Here is a 15,081-nt window from a genome sequence, read left to right on the forward strand (position 1 = left end):
TATGACCTATGCTACTCCCTCAATTTTGCCTGTATTGTTGGGCCTCAAACTCAGATCCTCTGCTGGTTGGCAAGGTCTTACCCAATAAGCCATCTCCTCAGCACTCCTTCTCCTCCACTTCTGAGGGTCCAGGCCAGCCTGGGACATCTTATGTTTCCCAGGCTAATCTCTAAACAGTAAATCTCCGTGAGCCTCCTGAGTGGTGGCATCTCAGGCCACCACTCCCTTAACCACATGATCTTTTGGCCCTCATCCTTGACTTCCACTCCTCTTGATCCATCCCAAGTCTTCTCCCCTGTGCCTAGCACAGGAAGCACTCCTTCTATGGGGACGGGGGTCTGTGACTGTAGAACCATCTTCCTTCCAAGTCTTCTCTGGTCCCCTCCCAGGGCTGTAAGGTCTCTACCAATCCTACCTCCAGCATCTGCAACTGCAGAACCCTAGAGCTGTCTAGGCATGAGTTGGAGGTGGGGGGCCATGGTACAGATGATAATTCAAGTATCCCACTCACCTCAAGAAATAGGGGGGATAGCTTCAGAGACTTGTGGAAGTCTCCTCCTGCAAGTGAGCTCCAATGGTGGGGGTCCGGTAATGGACTTGACCCAGAGGGTCAGAGGTCCTAGGACCTGATGGCCTAGGTCCTTACTGGCCGGGCGTACCAATCAGCCTCCTAGGAGAATGATTTATGATCATCAAGGAAATATTTTTTGCCAGCAAGATGGATCAATGAATGAAGGTTTTTGCTTCCATTCTTACTCTTGATTTTGATCAAGACCCATATTGTTGTATGTGATTCCTGTCCATTAGGTGTGCCCTTACCAGCTCTTTTATCGTGTATTAGAATTTTTTTTCTTCCCCAGAACACACAGAATTTGTGTAATGTTTTTAAATAAGAAAGGACGTTTCAAATAGTATAAAGTCTGTGTATATAGTACTGATTTGCTGTATTGGAAATAATTTTTTTCCTTTCTAGTCATGCATATGTGGCACATAAAGCTCAGGTGTTTAAGTCTATCGGTCCCAAAGATGAAGGCAGTTTGAGCATTAATTCAATGTCATTTTGTTTGTACCATCAGTTTAGTAATCTATCATGGTTACTTGCAACCATGAAGTGCCATTCAAAGCTGTCCATCAAAATCTGAGCTCATTTTCATATACTCTTTTTGAAGTTCTGAACACATGTCATGGTACCTCTAATGGATGCCTCAGGACTTCCACTGGTGTTGCTCCTCCCTGTCCATCTTTTCTGAGTCAGGGTCTCTTTTCTAATGTGTACTTTAGGCTACATGCATAGAAACTTCCTGATAGTCTCCCTTTTCTACTTCTCACGGGTCTATGATAGTCTCTCAGCTCTTACATGTGCTTTGGGGACTTAAACTCTGGCTCCTCAAGCTTGTTGTGAAAGGACTTTATATGCTTTAAGTCATCTCTCCCATATTCTCCATGCACCATGTTTGAAAGTCCTGGCTAGCCTGGAACATCCTCTATTTTCCAGGCTGTCCTGGAATTAGTACACCTTCTACCTGCAGCCATTGAGTATGAAAATTCTTAACCCACACTACCACACACTGCCTTTTTACCCTGTTTCTATTCAACCTTGGACTTCCCTGTCAGGTAACCCCTTCTTTGGGTAGATCTGTGACTCTATAACCATCTCCCAAGTATTCTTTATTCTCTCTCCTGCAGCTCCAAGGTCTTTACCTCTCACTTCTTGACATTTACATCCTCAGTACACTTTCAGGTGTGTAGGAAAGATGGTACAGGGACCTAGGACATATGTTAAGCTAAGTGTGTAACTCACCTCAAGATATAGGTGATGGTAAATTGGAGGATCTGGAGAAAAATCACTGCAGGGGAGATCTTCTTGGTGTGGGTCCAGTAATGAACTTGACCACAAGATATTGGTCCTTACTGTCCACACATACCAACAAGCTTCCTGGACCAAATATTTGAAAATTCATTAAGTATCTTCAATCTTTTACATCACCCATTTTTTATTTAAAAAATTCTTTTATAATCTTTGTGTGTGTGCATATGTATGTATGCACACATGCCACAGTACATGTTTGGAGGTCAGAAAACAACTTGCAAATGTTGGTCCTCTCCTTCTACCACTTGGATCTAGGGAATCAAACTCATGTCATCAGGCCTGGCAGCAAGCATCATTACTCATGGAGACATCTCTGCTCCTGCTGCCCAGTTTGTGTACTGTTTGCTTACTGTGAATAACACCTTGGTTTCTTCTCTCTGTCCTGTGTATGTGTCGCTATGCATAAGTTCATTTTCATGCATGTTGTGACCAGAGTAGGACACTGTATGTCATTCTTTATTGCTCTACACCTTTTTTTTTTAAGAGGCCCTCTCAATAAATCTGAAGCTCACGATTTTGGATATGCCTGTTTTTGTTCTTCATTTCCTGGCATGTGTCCCCATGCCTGCCTTTTACACGGGCAATGGAGATTTGATCTCATGTCCTCTTGCTTATGCTCTAAGTTCTCTTATTGACTGAACAGTTTTCCGAACTGCCAACCTTGGTTTTATTAGCATCACATGAATATTATGGAGGAGCCCATTTCTTTCCCAGCACTCGTGAAAGTATTAGCTGGTGTGTCTGATTTCCAAGGTGATTTTCTGCTCGTGTGTTGCCAGCTTTCCTCCTTAGGTTATGTGAATCTTTTAAGTCATTTAGTCATTACAAGACTATGTTTTAGATGTCCTTATACTTCTCACTTTATAGCTTCTAGGTTAAGTTAGTTGATTACAATCTAACAATGAGTGTCAGTCCATGTGCCTGGGGATGGAAAGATTTTCTTGGTTGATGGAATTGCCCATGTAAAGGTAGATGTAAAAGGTAGGCAGCCTTGCCGGGCGGTGGTGGCGCACGCCTTTAATCCCAGCACTCGGGAGGCAGAGCCAGGCGGGTCTCTGTGAGTTCGAGGCCAGCCTGGTCTCCAAAGCGAGTTCCAGGAAAGGCGCAAAGCTACACAGAGAAACCCTGTCTCGAAAAACCAAAAAAAAAAAAAAAAAAAAAAAGGTAGGCAGCCTCGATTGGTAGTTTGTTTCAGGTGTCATTGGACAAAAACTACATATCTATGAAAAATAAATTTACAATCCTTATTGGTTTTGCATGTATGTAAATCCAGTTCTTGGGAGATGCACATCAGAGGATGAAGAGTTCAAGGTTGTTGTCCACTATAGGCCAGCCTACATTACGTGACACCCTATCTCAAAAAAATCTAACAGAGAAAGGTATCTCTGTTGAGTGGGGAGCTGCCATTCAAGCAGCCCCTTACTGTGGACTAGATGTACTGTCCTCATGGCCGTTCTGATTCTGTCAACACTAAAGTGTCAACACTATAGTTCAAGGACACTCCAGCAGCTGCAGACCACCACTACAGGCATGGTTAAAGACCTGTGATAGACAATCAATCTCAACAGCCTGCTATGGCTTAGAAAGCAGCACTCCTATCCAAGACAGGCCAGAGGAAACTCTAGATGACCCTGTAGCCATTTTCACCAGGGCTAGAGGATGCTTCCCCCCTTCCCCAGTCTCCTAGAAGGCCTTTGGTACAAACTCAATCCTTCATTTGCATTATGGACTATGTCAGGATTGCTATAATACACTCTGCATTTGCATTAGGGACTAGGTTATGATTACTATAACACTCTTGCAATATACACACTCTTAGATATATAAAGTAACCTGTTTGGCTAAGTTTTTTCAAGTAGTGCTTCATATAGCCCACGATGGCTCTAACCTGATTGTGTAGTTGATGACCTCCTCCCTAGTTCGTCTTTACCTCCCACAGGTTCTGATTACAAACATGGATACCTCACTGGGGTTGGCTAATGTTTAGAGGCAGCAGGCTGCTACCATCCTTTTACCCATAATTTTGCAACATTAGGCCCATATATCTTTTGCTGTAGTTAATCAGTATGGCAATCCTGAGTTGGTAATATGAAGAGTAGACTATGGGTTAGTTTCAGGCCCTAGAACCATAAACTTATGAATCTCAAGACTTAGAGATATCTTAAGATATCTTAAGAATCTTAAGACTTATAGCCCAGTCTAGCTCATATTTTGTATTTGGGGATCCAGGTCAACTAGTAAACAGCATACCAGTGATTTCCCACCTACTCACCATTTCATTTTTCCCTTTTCTCCTCTCTCCATCCCTCCCTCTTTTTTCTGAAACTGTAGCTCAAGCTCTCATCAAATGGGCTATATACCCAGAATGATCCACAACTCTTGACTCACTTGCTTTCAATTCTAAGTACTGGGACTAATGACATGGGCCACCATACCAAGCTCTCTACTCATGTTTGAGTAAAAGAATCAAACCCAAGTGGTTCTTAAATATATATTACATGGATGTGTAGTGTTCAGGAGGGCATTCTGGACACAGTGCTTACTTTGGGGAAGAACAGAAAGACTGAAATTAGGTGTCATAGTCAAAGGGGGTTAGGCGCTTTGAAAGAGTCTTGCAAGGGCAGCAAGAGATGAGTCCTGAGTCCATAGCCACCTGGTCTAATGTGACCCTTGGTTGCCGCCCCAAAACGACACCACTAAAATATTCCAGCCAGTTTTCGCCCATGTGGGACCAACTCATTCTTCCCTACCGGAAGTGGGAGGGGACGGAGCCGGCGGAAGTTCTAGCTCCACCAGTGCAAGAAGCCAATGCGGAACTTCCGCTCGGGGAGGGGATACTTCCGGTTACTGCGCCCAGCCCAGCCCTACGGGTGCCGAGTAGGGAGCCTGAGCTCAGTGAGCCTGCGGACTGTCCCTGCATCCCGCGCGCAGTGGGCGTTACTAACGGACAACTCCTGCCTCTGGGAGCTCAGATACAGTGATGCTTCGGGAATTGTGGACCCTCTTGCCCGTTATTGACTAATCCCTCGGACCCAGCCCCTGGTGATGGTGAAGGTACCGGAATGTGAATCTAGGTAGCTGCAATTGTGGCTCTAGCTAAGGACCGCTCAAAGGCTGTTGGAGAATGTTTTACTAGCTCGCCTCAGTTTAAACAAAAACAAAACCCAGCCGGGTGGTGGTGGCGCACGCCTTTAATCCCAGCACTCGGGAGGCAGAGCCAGGCGGATCTCTGTGAGTTTGAGGTCAGTCTGGGCTACAGAGTGAGTTCCAGGGAAAGTGGAAAGCTACACAGAGAAACCCTGTCTCAAAAAACCAAAAAAGAAATCAACAACAACAAAAAATCCGGACCAGACGCACAGATTCGCTGACTTGACAGTCGAGTAATATCGATCTGAAAAAAAGACAATTGGTGCACGTTAATTTGAACCAAATCTCCTAGGAGCCAAGACTAAAGGATCAGAGCTCACCAAAGGAGATCACGATACGGGGTACGAGTTCCTGAGAACCTGCTGTAAATACGCCAGCGTATTTAATGTCACCTGGAACCTGCAAGTTAGGTAACATCCAGATCTCCTTCCCAAATGAAGGACCATGGCACAGGTTAAGTAAAACTTCATCCTTATTAACCAACGTGTGTGTGTGCGTGAATATAATAAAAATTTCTAAACTCTGACCAAAACGGACATTATTTGAGGACCCACTATTATAATGGTACTAAAAGTATAAGGTGGTGCCCCCCCCCCCCCCCCCATTGATTTTCGAGACGAAGTCCTACTGTGAACAGGCGCTACACTTGTTCCGCTCCTGTCTTGGCCTTACAGTGTTGACACCATGCCCAGCCTCCTTGGTTTTTTTACAGACTGGATGCCCTTTAGCCCAGCTAGTCTTAAACTTGGTATGTAGCTCGGGTTGGCCTTGAAATCCCTGATCTTTCATCCTGTTTAAGTGCTGGGAATACAGAGTTGTGCTACCATGCCTGGCCAAGTTTTCGTGTTAAAGCTTTGCTGGAAGCTTTGTGTAGTTACATGAAAAGTTTTTTTTTCTCTTTTTTAAACAACAAGCTTGTAATAATATGTCTTTTGCCTCTTGTACTGACATTGAGACCTCAAAGCTGAAAGGACAGAAACTGGAACAGCCCTCTCCTTCTGGCAGTTAACTGTGGAAATCACTTAGCTGACTCAAGGAATAGCCAGAGTCAGTTTCAGTGAGGATCCCTTAGTTATTCACCTTCGGGGAAACAAAGGCAAGCCAGGTGTGCTGGTACACTCCCATAATCCCAGCACTGGGAGACTGAGGCAGAAGGATCACTGACTTAGAGGCCAGCCTGGACTATACTGTATTCTAGACCAGCCTGGGCTGTAGAATGATGCCTTGTATCAGAAAATCACAAAGAGGAAAAATATTTTTTAAAGAACCAGAATATAAGTGGTGGGGATGTATCCCAGCAGTACATTGCTTGTCTAGGTTAGGCAACGGCCCTGGGTTGGGGCCCCAGCATCACCAAATCAAAAGAAGGAGGGGAAAGTGAAAGTAGGTGTGCTCACCTTCCAAGTCAGGCTGAGTCTGAGCTAACTGTCACTGTGTAGGTAAGGATCTACCTAGTGAGGGTTCTGATCCCGATGACATCATAAGCGTTGCTTGGTAGCAAGTAAACAAAATTTTTACTGGCCAGTCCTCATGCCAACATGATGCTTGAAATACAGTTTAACTTATTTATTCTTTCTGTGCCACAAATTACCCCTAAACAGTTATTTACTCAGAGTCTCTAAAAGTCCAAAAATCAGTATGATATTTTTCTTCCCTTAAAACAGAAATGAGAGAGACAAGATATGTGCCATTATGTCTTTTGAACCCCACTCCCCCCCCCCCCCCCCCCCCCCCCCCCCCCGCCCCAGACAAGGTTTCTCTGTGTAACAGCTCCAGCTGTCCTGGGACTCGCTCTGTAGACCAGGCTAGCCTCATACTCTCAGAGATCTGCCTTCCTGTACCTCCCAAGTGCTGGGATTAAAATTGAGCACCACCACTGCCCGGCTTTTTTGAACCCATCTTAAAGTCACATAGTATTCACTTTGAGACAGGGATCACATAGACCAAACTCAACAGTGTCCAGGAATCTTAAAAAGTTCTTATTAATAAAATCAAACCTGAGGCCAGTTATTGGGGTGAAATACTGGAAGGTCGGAGAGACAGAACAAGCCACAGCTAACCTTACCTGGTCAACTTCTCAGCTGGTCTTGTTTCCTCAGACTGGAAGCCTCTGTGTCCTCATATCCGAATGGCTCTCAGCTGAACTGTTCTGCTAGAAGCCTGAAAGCTTAACCAGCCAAATGCTTCTAGTTTCTGGTCCTCACGCCTTATATACCGTTCTGCCTTCTACCACCACTCCCTGGGATTAAAGGCTCACTTTCTGGGATTAAAGGCGTGAGTCACCATGCCTGGCTGTTTCCATTGTAGCCGTGAACTCACAGAGATCCATGCCTCCAGAAGGCTAGGATTAAAGGTGTGAGTGCCACCATTTTCTAGCCTTTGTATCTAGTGGCTGCTCTGTCTCTGACCCCAGATAAGTTTATTAGGGTGCACAATATTTTGGGGAATGCAATACCACCATACAACAGAGTGAGAGGGAACTTGGCAATGGTGTGACAGCCAGAAATGACTATTGGTAGGAACCATCTTGAAGGCTAGCTACCGCCATTTCCCAAACTGATTTAAAAGCACATGCACTCCCTCTCTCTCAGGCCAGGCAGGGATCACATCTCCAGTAATCTGCCTACCTTTGCCTCCCTCGTGCTGGGATTATAGGTGTGTTCCCTCATGTCCACCTTACCTGATCCTCTTAATTTTTGGAGGCCAGTTATCATGTAACCCAGCTGCTGTCATTGTTGCTATGCAGTGCTCGGTGACCTCAAACTTGAGGAGGCAGTCCCCTGCTTTCACCTGCCGAATGCATGTATTACAGAGATGTGACACTGCATGGCTAGGTACTTTTTAATTAGGCTTTGCCAAAAGTCTGATACCTGATATTTTTGTGATCCTGTATTAAGACAAAAAAAAAAAAAAAAAAAAAAAACCTCCTAACAATGTCTTTGACTCTTGAACTGACATTGAGACCTCAAAGCAGAAAGGATCGAAAGTTAACTGGAAATCAGCATGTAAGATGTCTTAGCTGACTCAAGGAATATCCAGAGTCAGTTTCAGTGAGGATCCCTTAGTTATTCACCTTTGGGGAAACCAAGGCAAGCCAGGTGTGCTGGTACACTCCCATAATCCCAGCACTGGGAGACTGAGGCAGAAGGATCACTGACTTAGAGGCCAGCCTGGACTATACTTTATTCTAGACCAGCCTGGGCTATAGAATGATACCTTGTATCAGAAAATCATAAAGAGGAAAAATATTTTTTAAAGAACCAGAATATAAGTGGTGGGGATGTATCCCAGCAGTACATTGCTTGTCTAGGTTAGGCAAGGGCCCTGGGTTGGGGCCCCAGCATCACCAAATCAAAAGGAGGAGTGGGGGAGCGAAAGTAGGTATGCTCATCTGCCAAGTCAGGCTGAATCTGAAACTGTACAACACAGGCTGTGATCTATGATGCAAATCTTGACGACATTACAAGCATTGCTTGGTAGCCAGTCAAATCAACAAAATTGTTATTGGCCAGTCCTTACCCTAATAGGATATTTTAGTTTAACTTATCTATTGTGTCTTCCCTTGCCACAAATTACCCCTAAACAAATACTTGAGTTTTTTTTTTTTTTTTTTTTTAGGTTTTTCGAGACAGGGTTTCTCTGTGTAGCTTTGCGCCATTCCTGGATCTCGCTCTGTAGACCAGGCTGGCCTCGAACTCACAAAGATCCACCTGGCTCTGCCTCCCAAGTGCTGGGATTAAAGGCATGCGCCACCACCGCCCGGCTGTTTTTTTTTTTTTTTAATTTAATTTAATTTTATTTTTATTTATTTTTTAATTTTTATTTTTTTATTTTTTTATTTATTTATTTTATTTTTAATTTATTTTTTATTTATTTTATTTATTTATTTATTTATTTTTATTATTTTTTTATTTTTTTTTAGAGTTTTTAAAAGTTAAAAATCAGTGTGCATTGGTGGGTTTCCCACCCCCCTGACCTCAAAACAGAGATGAGAGGTGACAAGGTGGCCACCACGATGTCTTTGGAAGCCATCTTAAAGTCACATAATACTCTCTGTGACAGGGACAACATAGATTAGTCTCACTGGGGCGAGAGGGAACTGGACAAGAGTATAAAGGCCAAAAGTGGAGATGGCTCTGTGCCATCCTGCAAGCTAGCTACCTCTGTTTCTCAGACTCTGTCATAGATAATTACTAAATACCTACAAAGTACCCAGAACTGTAAAGAAATGAAGGAATATGAAGCACAAAAACACTGGGTCTTGGTGGGGGGGGGGGGAGAAGAAAAGAAAAAAAAAGCTTGATTTCTTTAACATCAAGTAAGCACTCAGGAAACACATGAAGTACATTCAAACATGATTCTATGTCTAACCCACTATTTGCTAGCTTATATAACATCCTTACACACCCAGGCCTAGCAGTTAGTAACCATATCTCAATATCTATGCAATCATGACAGGTAGTGATGGTAGCTAGCTCAGTTTTCTTTTGGCACTATTGACCTCTAATACTTTAGAGAGCTGACCTCGGGGTGCTAGTGGTTGAAGCCAGAGTCTCATGCATGCCGAGTCTCAAGTCCTGTACCACTGAGTCACATCTCTAACCTGAGAGGACTGACCTTAAGTCCACAGGGATGTAGGTGGAAGGACCCATATTAGAGTGTGCATTCTTGAGGATGTTAGAAGAGACTGTAGACAATCGGTGAATACAAACGTGTAGTTATGCACAGATTACAGACCAGTGTCGCTTTAGAGCTTGTCGTTACTGTGCCATGAAGGAAATCTACATTGTGCATATGATCTGGGTGGAGAAGAACATTACCCAGCTCCAGTGGCCAAGTTACCTATTCACCTAGATTTCTATTCTTGTGGCGCTCAGGGCTTAATGGATGTTAGGCAAGCACTCTACTGAGCTATCCACAGCTCTTCAATGTAGTTTTAATTCACATTTCTCTGATGGCTAATGATGCTGAAATTTTTCAAGTTTATTGGCTAACTGTGTCTTTTTAGAACTGACTGATCATTTCATTAGCACAGTCATTGATTGGGTTGTTTGAATTAATTGTATATATTGGAGCTCTAAATCCCAAGTCAGATGTGTAGTCAGCAAAGATTTTCTCCCCTTCTGCAAGCTGTCCATTCAGCTGGTGCTTTTGGTGTCTAGAATCCATTCAGTTTTATGTAATCCTATTCATTGTTAGCAGTATTTCTGGGTGATTGAAGTTCTTTCCAGAAAGTCCTGGCCTATGTGTATCCTACTTGATCGTTTCAGAGTTAGTCTTATTATCAGGCTCTTTGGTCCACTTTGAGTAGGGACAAAAGATACATATCTAGTTTCATTTGTCCACATGTGCAGAGCTGGTTTTCCCAGCACTGTTGAAAGAAGCCATCCTTCCCCAGGGAATATTCAGGTGTCTTTTTCAAAAATCAGGTGACTGATTATGTAGGCTTAAATCCAGATCTCTATTCTAGTCTGTTACCTACGTGCTGTTTTGTTACTGTGCCTTAGTAAGCTACCTTAAATATGGCCATACCTCCAGCATTGCTCTTTCTGTTCAGTATTGTTTTGTTATGTAGGGTGATTTTATTTTATTTATTTATTGACAGTCTCGTGTAGTCCTTGCTAGCCTGGAACCTGCTGTGTGGGCAAGGATGACTTCAAGCTCTGCTTCTACCTCCTGAGTGCTATGATTCAGGACTGCACCGCCATATCTGGTTTAATATGGGACCAGAGATTGAACCCCAGGTTTCCAGCATGTTGGTAAAGCACGCTACCAAGCTGCACCCCTGGCACTCTCTTCATTTTCCGAGACAGGCTCTCATAGTGTAGGCAAGGCTAGCCTGAGATCCCTTCTTAGCCACAGCTAGTCTTGAACTCAGCAATCCTCATGCTCCAGCCTCCTAAGCACTACCACATTTCACTCTAAAAAATTTTAGAGATTATATCCCATTATGTTGCTCAGGCTAGTTTCAAATCCCTGAGCCCAAGTGATTCCCCTGCCTCAGCCTCCTGAGTAGCTGGGACTAGAGTAGGCTGGCGCCTCCCCAGGCTGTTCTATAATTGGAGGGACAGCTTGAAAGAAGCCGCCTCAGTTGGGCTAGTCCGCCATGCTTGCTTCTCCATACTGGTTAATTGCAGGCAGGGGGCCTGGTGGTGGTATTATTTGAAACAGAGTCTTAATCCATAGCTCAGGATTAACTTAAATTTAATCAAACTTAAAATTCTAGCTTGATGTTGTACCTGAAGCCTGAAATCCCAGCACTTGGAAGGCTGAGGTAGAAGGAGTTCATTATAGTTGAAGTCACAGCCTCTGGCTTACATAGTAACTTCTATCCAGTCTGGGCTAAGGCTATGAGGCATTCCCTCAAAATAACAACAGACAAACAGACAAAAGGACAGATAAATGAATGAACTCACAGTCTTCTTGATTCAGCCTTCCACATGCTAGTGTTACAGGCAGACACTAAACTACATGGCCAGCTAACTTTTATTAACACCTCCCCCCGCTTTTTTTTTTAGGTGTCCTTGGATGGCCTGGAACTCACCACATGGAACAGCTTGGTTTTGGACTCATTGGCAGTTATATTGCCTCAGCTTCCAGAGTGCTGGGATTATAGGCATGTGCCACCATACACAGCTCTGTTCTGTATTTTGAGACAGGGTCTCACAAGCCTCCTGCCCTGGCCTCCAAGAGTGCTGAGTTTTCAGGTGTATATGACCACACCCAACTTACTTTTCTGTATCTTAGGATGTTTTGGCATTTCCTAAAGCTTGAAGGCTTCGGGGAGACTTATGCTTTTAGGGTAGGTCATTGTTTGGGGCCACAGAAAAAAACGCTCTCTACCAGGGGCGTGGCTATCCTGAACAAGCCAACCAATCCTGAGTCTGTATTCCCAACAACTTCCTGATTTAAGTCTCACACTCCAGTTTTTCTCTTCCCCTAACTCACCCAGGGCCAGGTATCAGGCAACCAGCCACCACTCTTGTACCCAGAGCCACTGAACTATTCCAGTTTGCCAGTGCTGAGCGGCTTCTTGTGCCCAGGTGGGCCTTTTCCTCAGAAATGCCAGTCAGGACTCTACCTCAGACTTCTCCCACACTCCGCTTTGTTGTTGTAAGAGCCCGGGTTCCTCTGCAACTTTCCACGTAGCCTACTAACCTTGTGATTCTCCTGCGGCAGGCTCCTGAGTGCTGAGCTTGCATGTGCACATCTGCACACTGAGCATCCTCCCATCAATTTGTGTTCTGCTCCTTAGCACAAACTTGGTACTTCCCTTGGCCCTGCCTCGCCGTGGACCACACCCCTCTGTGGGTGAGATCTGTGACTGTAGAACCATCTTCCTTCCAAGTTGCCTTCTGATCCCCTCCTGGGGTTGTAAGATCTTTACCACCCACTTTCAACAACTGCATCCTTAAGAAGGACAGGTGTATAGGAAAGGGGCTGTGGGGGCCTAGGATAGATGATAAGCCAAATGTCTTAACTCACCTTGAGAAATAGATGGAAGAGACTTGGAGACTATTGGGAATTCTCCTCTTTCCATGGAGATCTTGTTCGGGGGCTGGCAGCAGACTTGACCATAAGAGTCAGAGGTCCTGGGACCTGATGACTTGGTCACTACCTGTCACACCAATATGCCTCCTAGAGACAAAGATGAGGGGTTGTTATTAAGAAAGGATACTAGGGGCCAGAAGATGGCTCAGTGGATAAATCCTGATGACCCAAATTCTACCCCCAAATCCCATGTGTTAGAACAAAAAGTTGACTCCTCTGAGTTGTCCTCTGAAGCCTGCATGCCTACATATGTAAGACAAATGAATATGATGTAGCATTTAAAGAAGGTCATAGGACTGAGGAACAAACGCAGTTGGCAGAGTGCTACCCCGATGTGCAGGAAGCTGTGGGTTCCTTCTGCCAAACTACATAAAGGGTGGCCAGTAGCTCAGTACTGTACTCCTGCACTCTTGAAGGCTGGATAGCTGGATCAGAAGTTATTGTCTTCTCTGGGGACATAGTGAATCCTCTGCTATCTTGCAAGGCTACCTGAGATCATGAAATGCCATTAAAGGCTCTCCCTCAGAATTTCTGCTCATTCTCATTCTTTTTAATTTGTGTGTGTTGTAAAATGGGGCAACACATGACTTGGTGCATATTGTTCAGGCCACAGGGCCCCCCTGGGCATTGGATCTTGTCTTTTACCTTTTCTTGAGGCAAAGTGTCTTGCCCTCCTTTGCCTATGCCAGGCTGCCTGCCCTCTCACCAGAGGGGAACTGGGAGTACTGCTGTAAATGTCCTACTTGCTGGGATTGGAGGCCCACTGATCACCACATGCTGAATTTGGCCCTCATTATCTTCTGCCACTTAATCCAATCTAGGACTTCCCATTGACCCTGCCTGCCATGAAGCGACCCCTCTCCATGTGAGATCTGTGACTGCATAACCATCTCCCTTCCAAGTCTGCTTCAGGAACTCTCTTGGGATTCTGAAGGCTTTTACCATCCCACCTCCAACATCTGCTCCAACATCTTCATCCTTAGTGCACACTGCAGGTGTCAAGGAAAGGGGCTGGGTGGGGCATAGGACAGAGAACAAACCAGGTATCTAATTCACCTCAAGAAATAGAGGGAAGAGACTTGGGACTTCTTTCTGGAGGGAGATCCCACTGGTGAAAGATAAGGAAGGGAAATGACCACTAAGGTCAGAGGTCCTCTGACAAGAATGACCTCAGTGAATCCTAGCAGCACAGCTCAGTCTCCTAAGAGCAAAGGTTCAGCATTGTTCTTAGAAGAGATAGGAGGGCTGGGGGGGTCTAACTCAGGGTACAGTACTTGTCTAGTCTGTCTAAAGCCATGAATTGATACTTAACATCAGCCAAATAAACTAAGTATGGTCGCCCCTGCCTGTAATCCCAGCTCTTGGGGAAGTGGAGGCAGGAGGAGCAGGTCATCCTTGTTACTATTCTGATCCTGCCCTTTGGTGCCACCCTATGCCCTGACGTAAAAGCTTATTCTTAAGGAAAAACTCTGCCAATTTCCCTCTGCTCAATTCCACCTCGAGGTGAGCACCTCTGGAACCCCTCGCCCCTCCGCCCCCGCCTCTATCTCTCTCCCCTCTCTCTTACCCCCACCAAATAAAACTCTTCACTGAGTGCCATCAGCATGGCATCTCTGTCTCTCACCCACCGTGGGGCACCTTGGCTCTACCTACCCCAGCCCTCAGACCAGGACCTCTTGCCAGCATGTGTAATTCATAACAACCCTGTGCTACCTGCAAGGTTGAGGTCAGCCAGGGCTACCTGAATCCCGGTCTCAGAAAAGTTAAAGGAAAGTCAACAAAACAAAGGGGATTGCAGAGGAGTGCTCAGGATGGTGTCAGAACCCAGATCTTCTAGCTGCTGCTCCCTTCCCCCCCCAATCAGGCCACACCCCCAGCAGTCTCTCAAGGCCAGGTACAGAGATCTGCAGTGACCTGACAGCCCTTAGGGAGTTTGGTTCTCTCTATCCCCATTAAGGCTGGAAGCCCAGTCCCTCTGATACCCAGACAACCTCGAATTAAATGAATGAGAGCAACATCCTCGTCTCCCATTGTTCTCTGGAATTGAACTGCCTGTCTCTTTCCCTTCAGGATCCCCATCATGCTATAGTGGTGGCTGTCTTTCCTCTGCTCTCCTAATTCAGACCCCATCATGGCTGCTTCTGTCCATGAGCCTGTGGCTCTCTCTCCCTAATAAAGCTCTAAAGGTGAACCACTCCGGCTTCAGTTTCCTGTGATCTGTTATTATTTACAGCAGGTAGCTTATCGCTTGGGAGTTACTAGAGGCAATTCACAGGTCTCTGAAAAACACCTTTAGAGCCAGCCATGGTGGCTGTGCCTGTCATGTTAGCACTTGGAGTTGGAACCAGGAGGATCAAGCCTTCAGGGTGATCCTCGGCTACAGGCCAACCTGGGCCACATGAGTCCCTGAAGACTGTCAACAACAAAGGTGTTCTTTTGAGTGGGGGACTGTCAGCCAAGCAACCCTTTTACAGTGGCTGCACTGTGCTCACCACAGCCCCGCTGTTGGAGAT

General features: G+C 45.2%; 1 long non-coding RNA gene across 1 annotated transcript; it reads left to right on the forward strand.

Moving 5' to 3' along the window:
* The first annotated feature begins 4,723 nt into the window (after positions 1 to 4,723).
* Positions 4,724 to 14,763, forward strand: LOC128120422 (uncharacterized). The gene is made up of 2 exons (XR_008221873.1): positions 4,724 to 5,470; positions 11,536 to 14,763. It is a non-coding gene; the product is annotated as an uncharacterized LOC128120422 (long non-coding RNA).
* The last annotated feature ends 318 nt before the right edge of the window (positions 14,764 to 15,081 follow it).

This window comes from Peromyscus californicus, unplaced genomic scaffold, assembly GCF_007827085.1.
Source record: "Peromyscus californicus insignis strain IS unplaced genomic scaffold, ASM782708v3 Scaffold_2__1_contigs__length_46816999, whole genome shotgun sequence".
Lineage (NCBI taxonomy): Eukaryota > Metazoa > Chordata > Mammalia > Rodentia > Cricetidae > Peromyscus > Peromyscus californicus.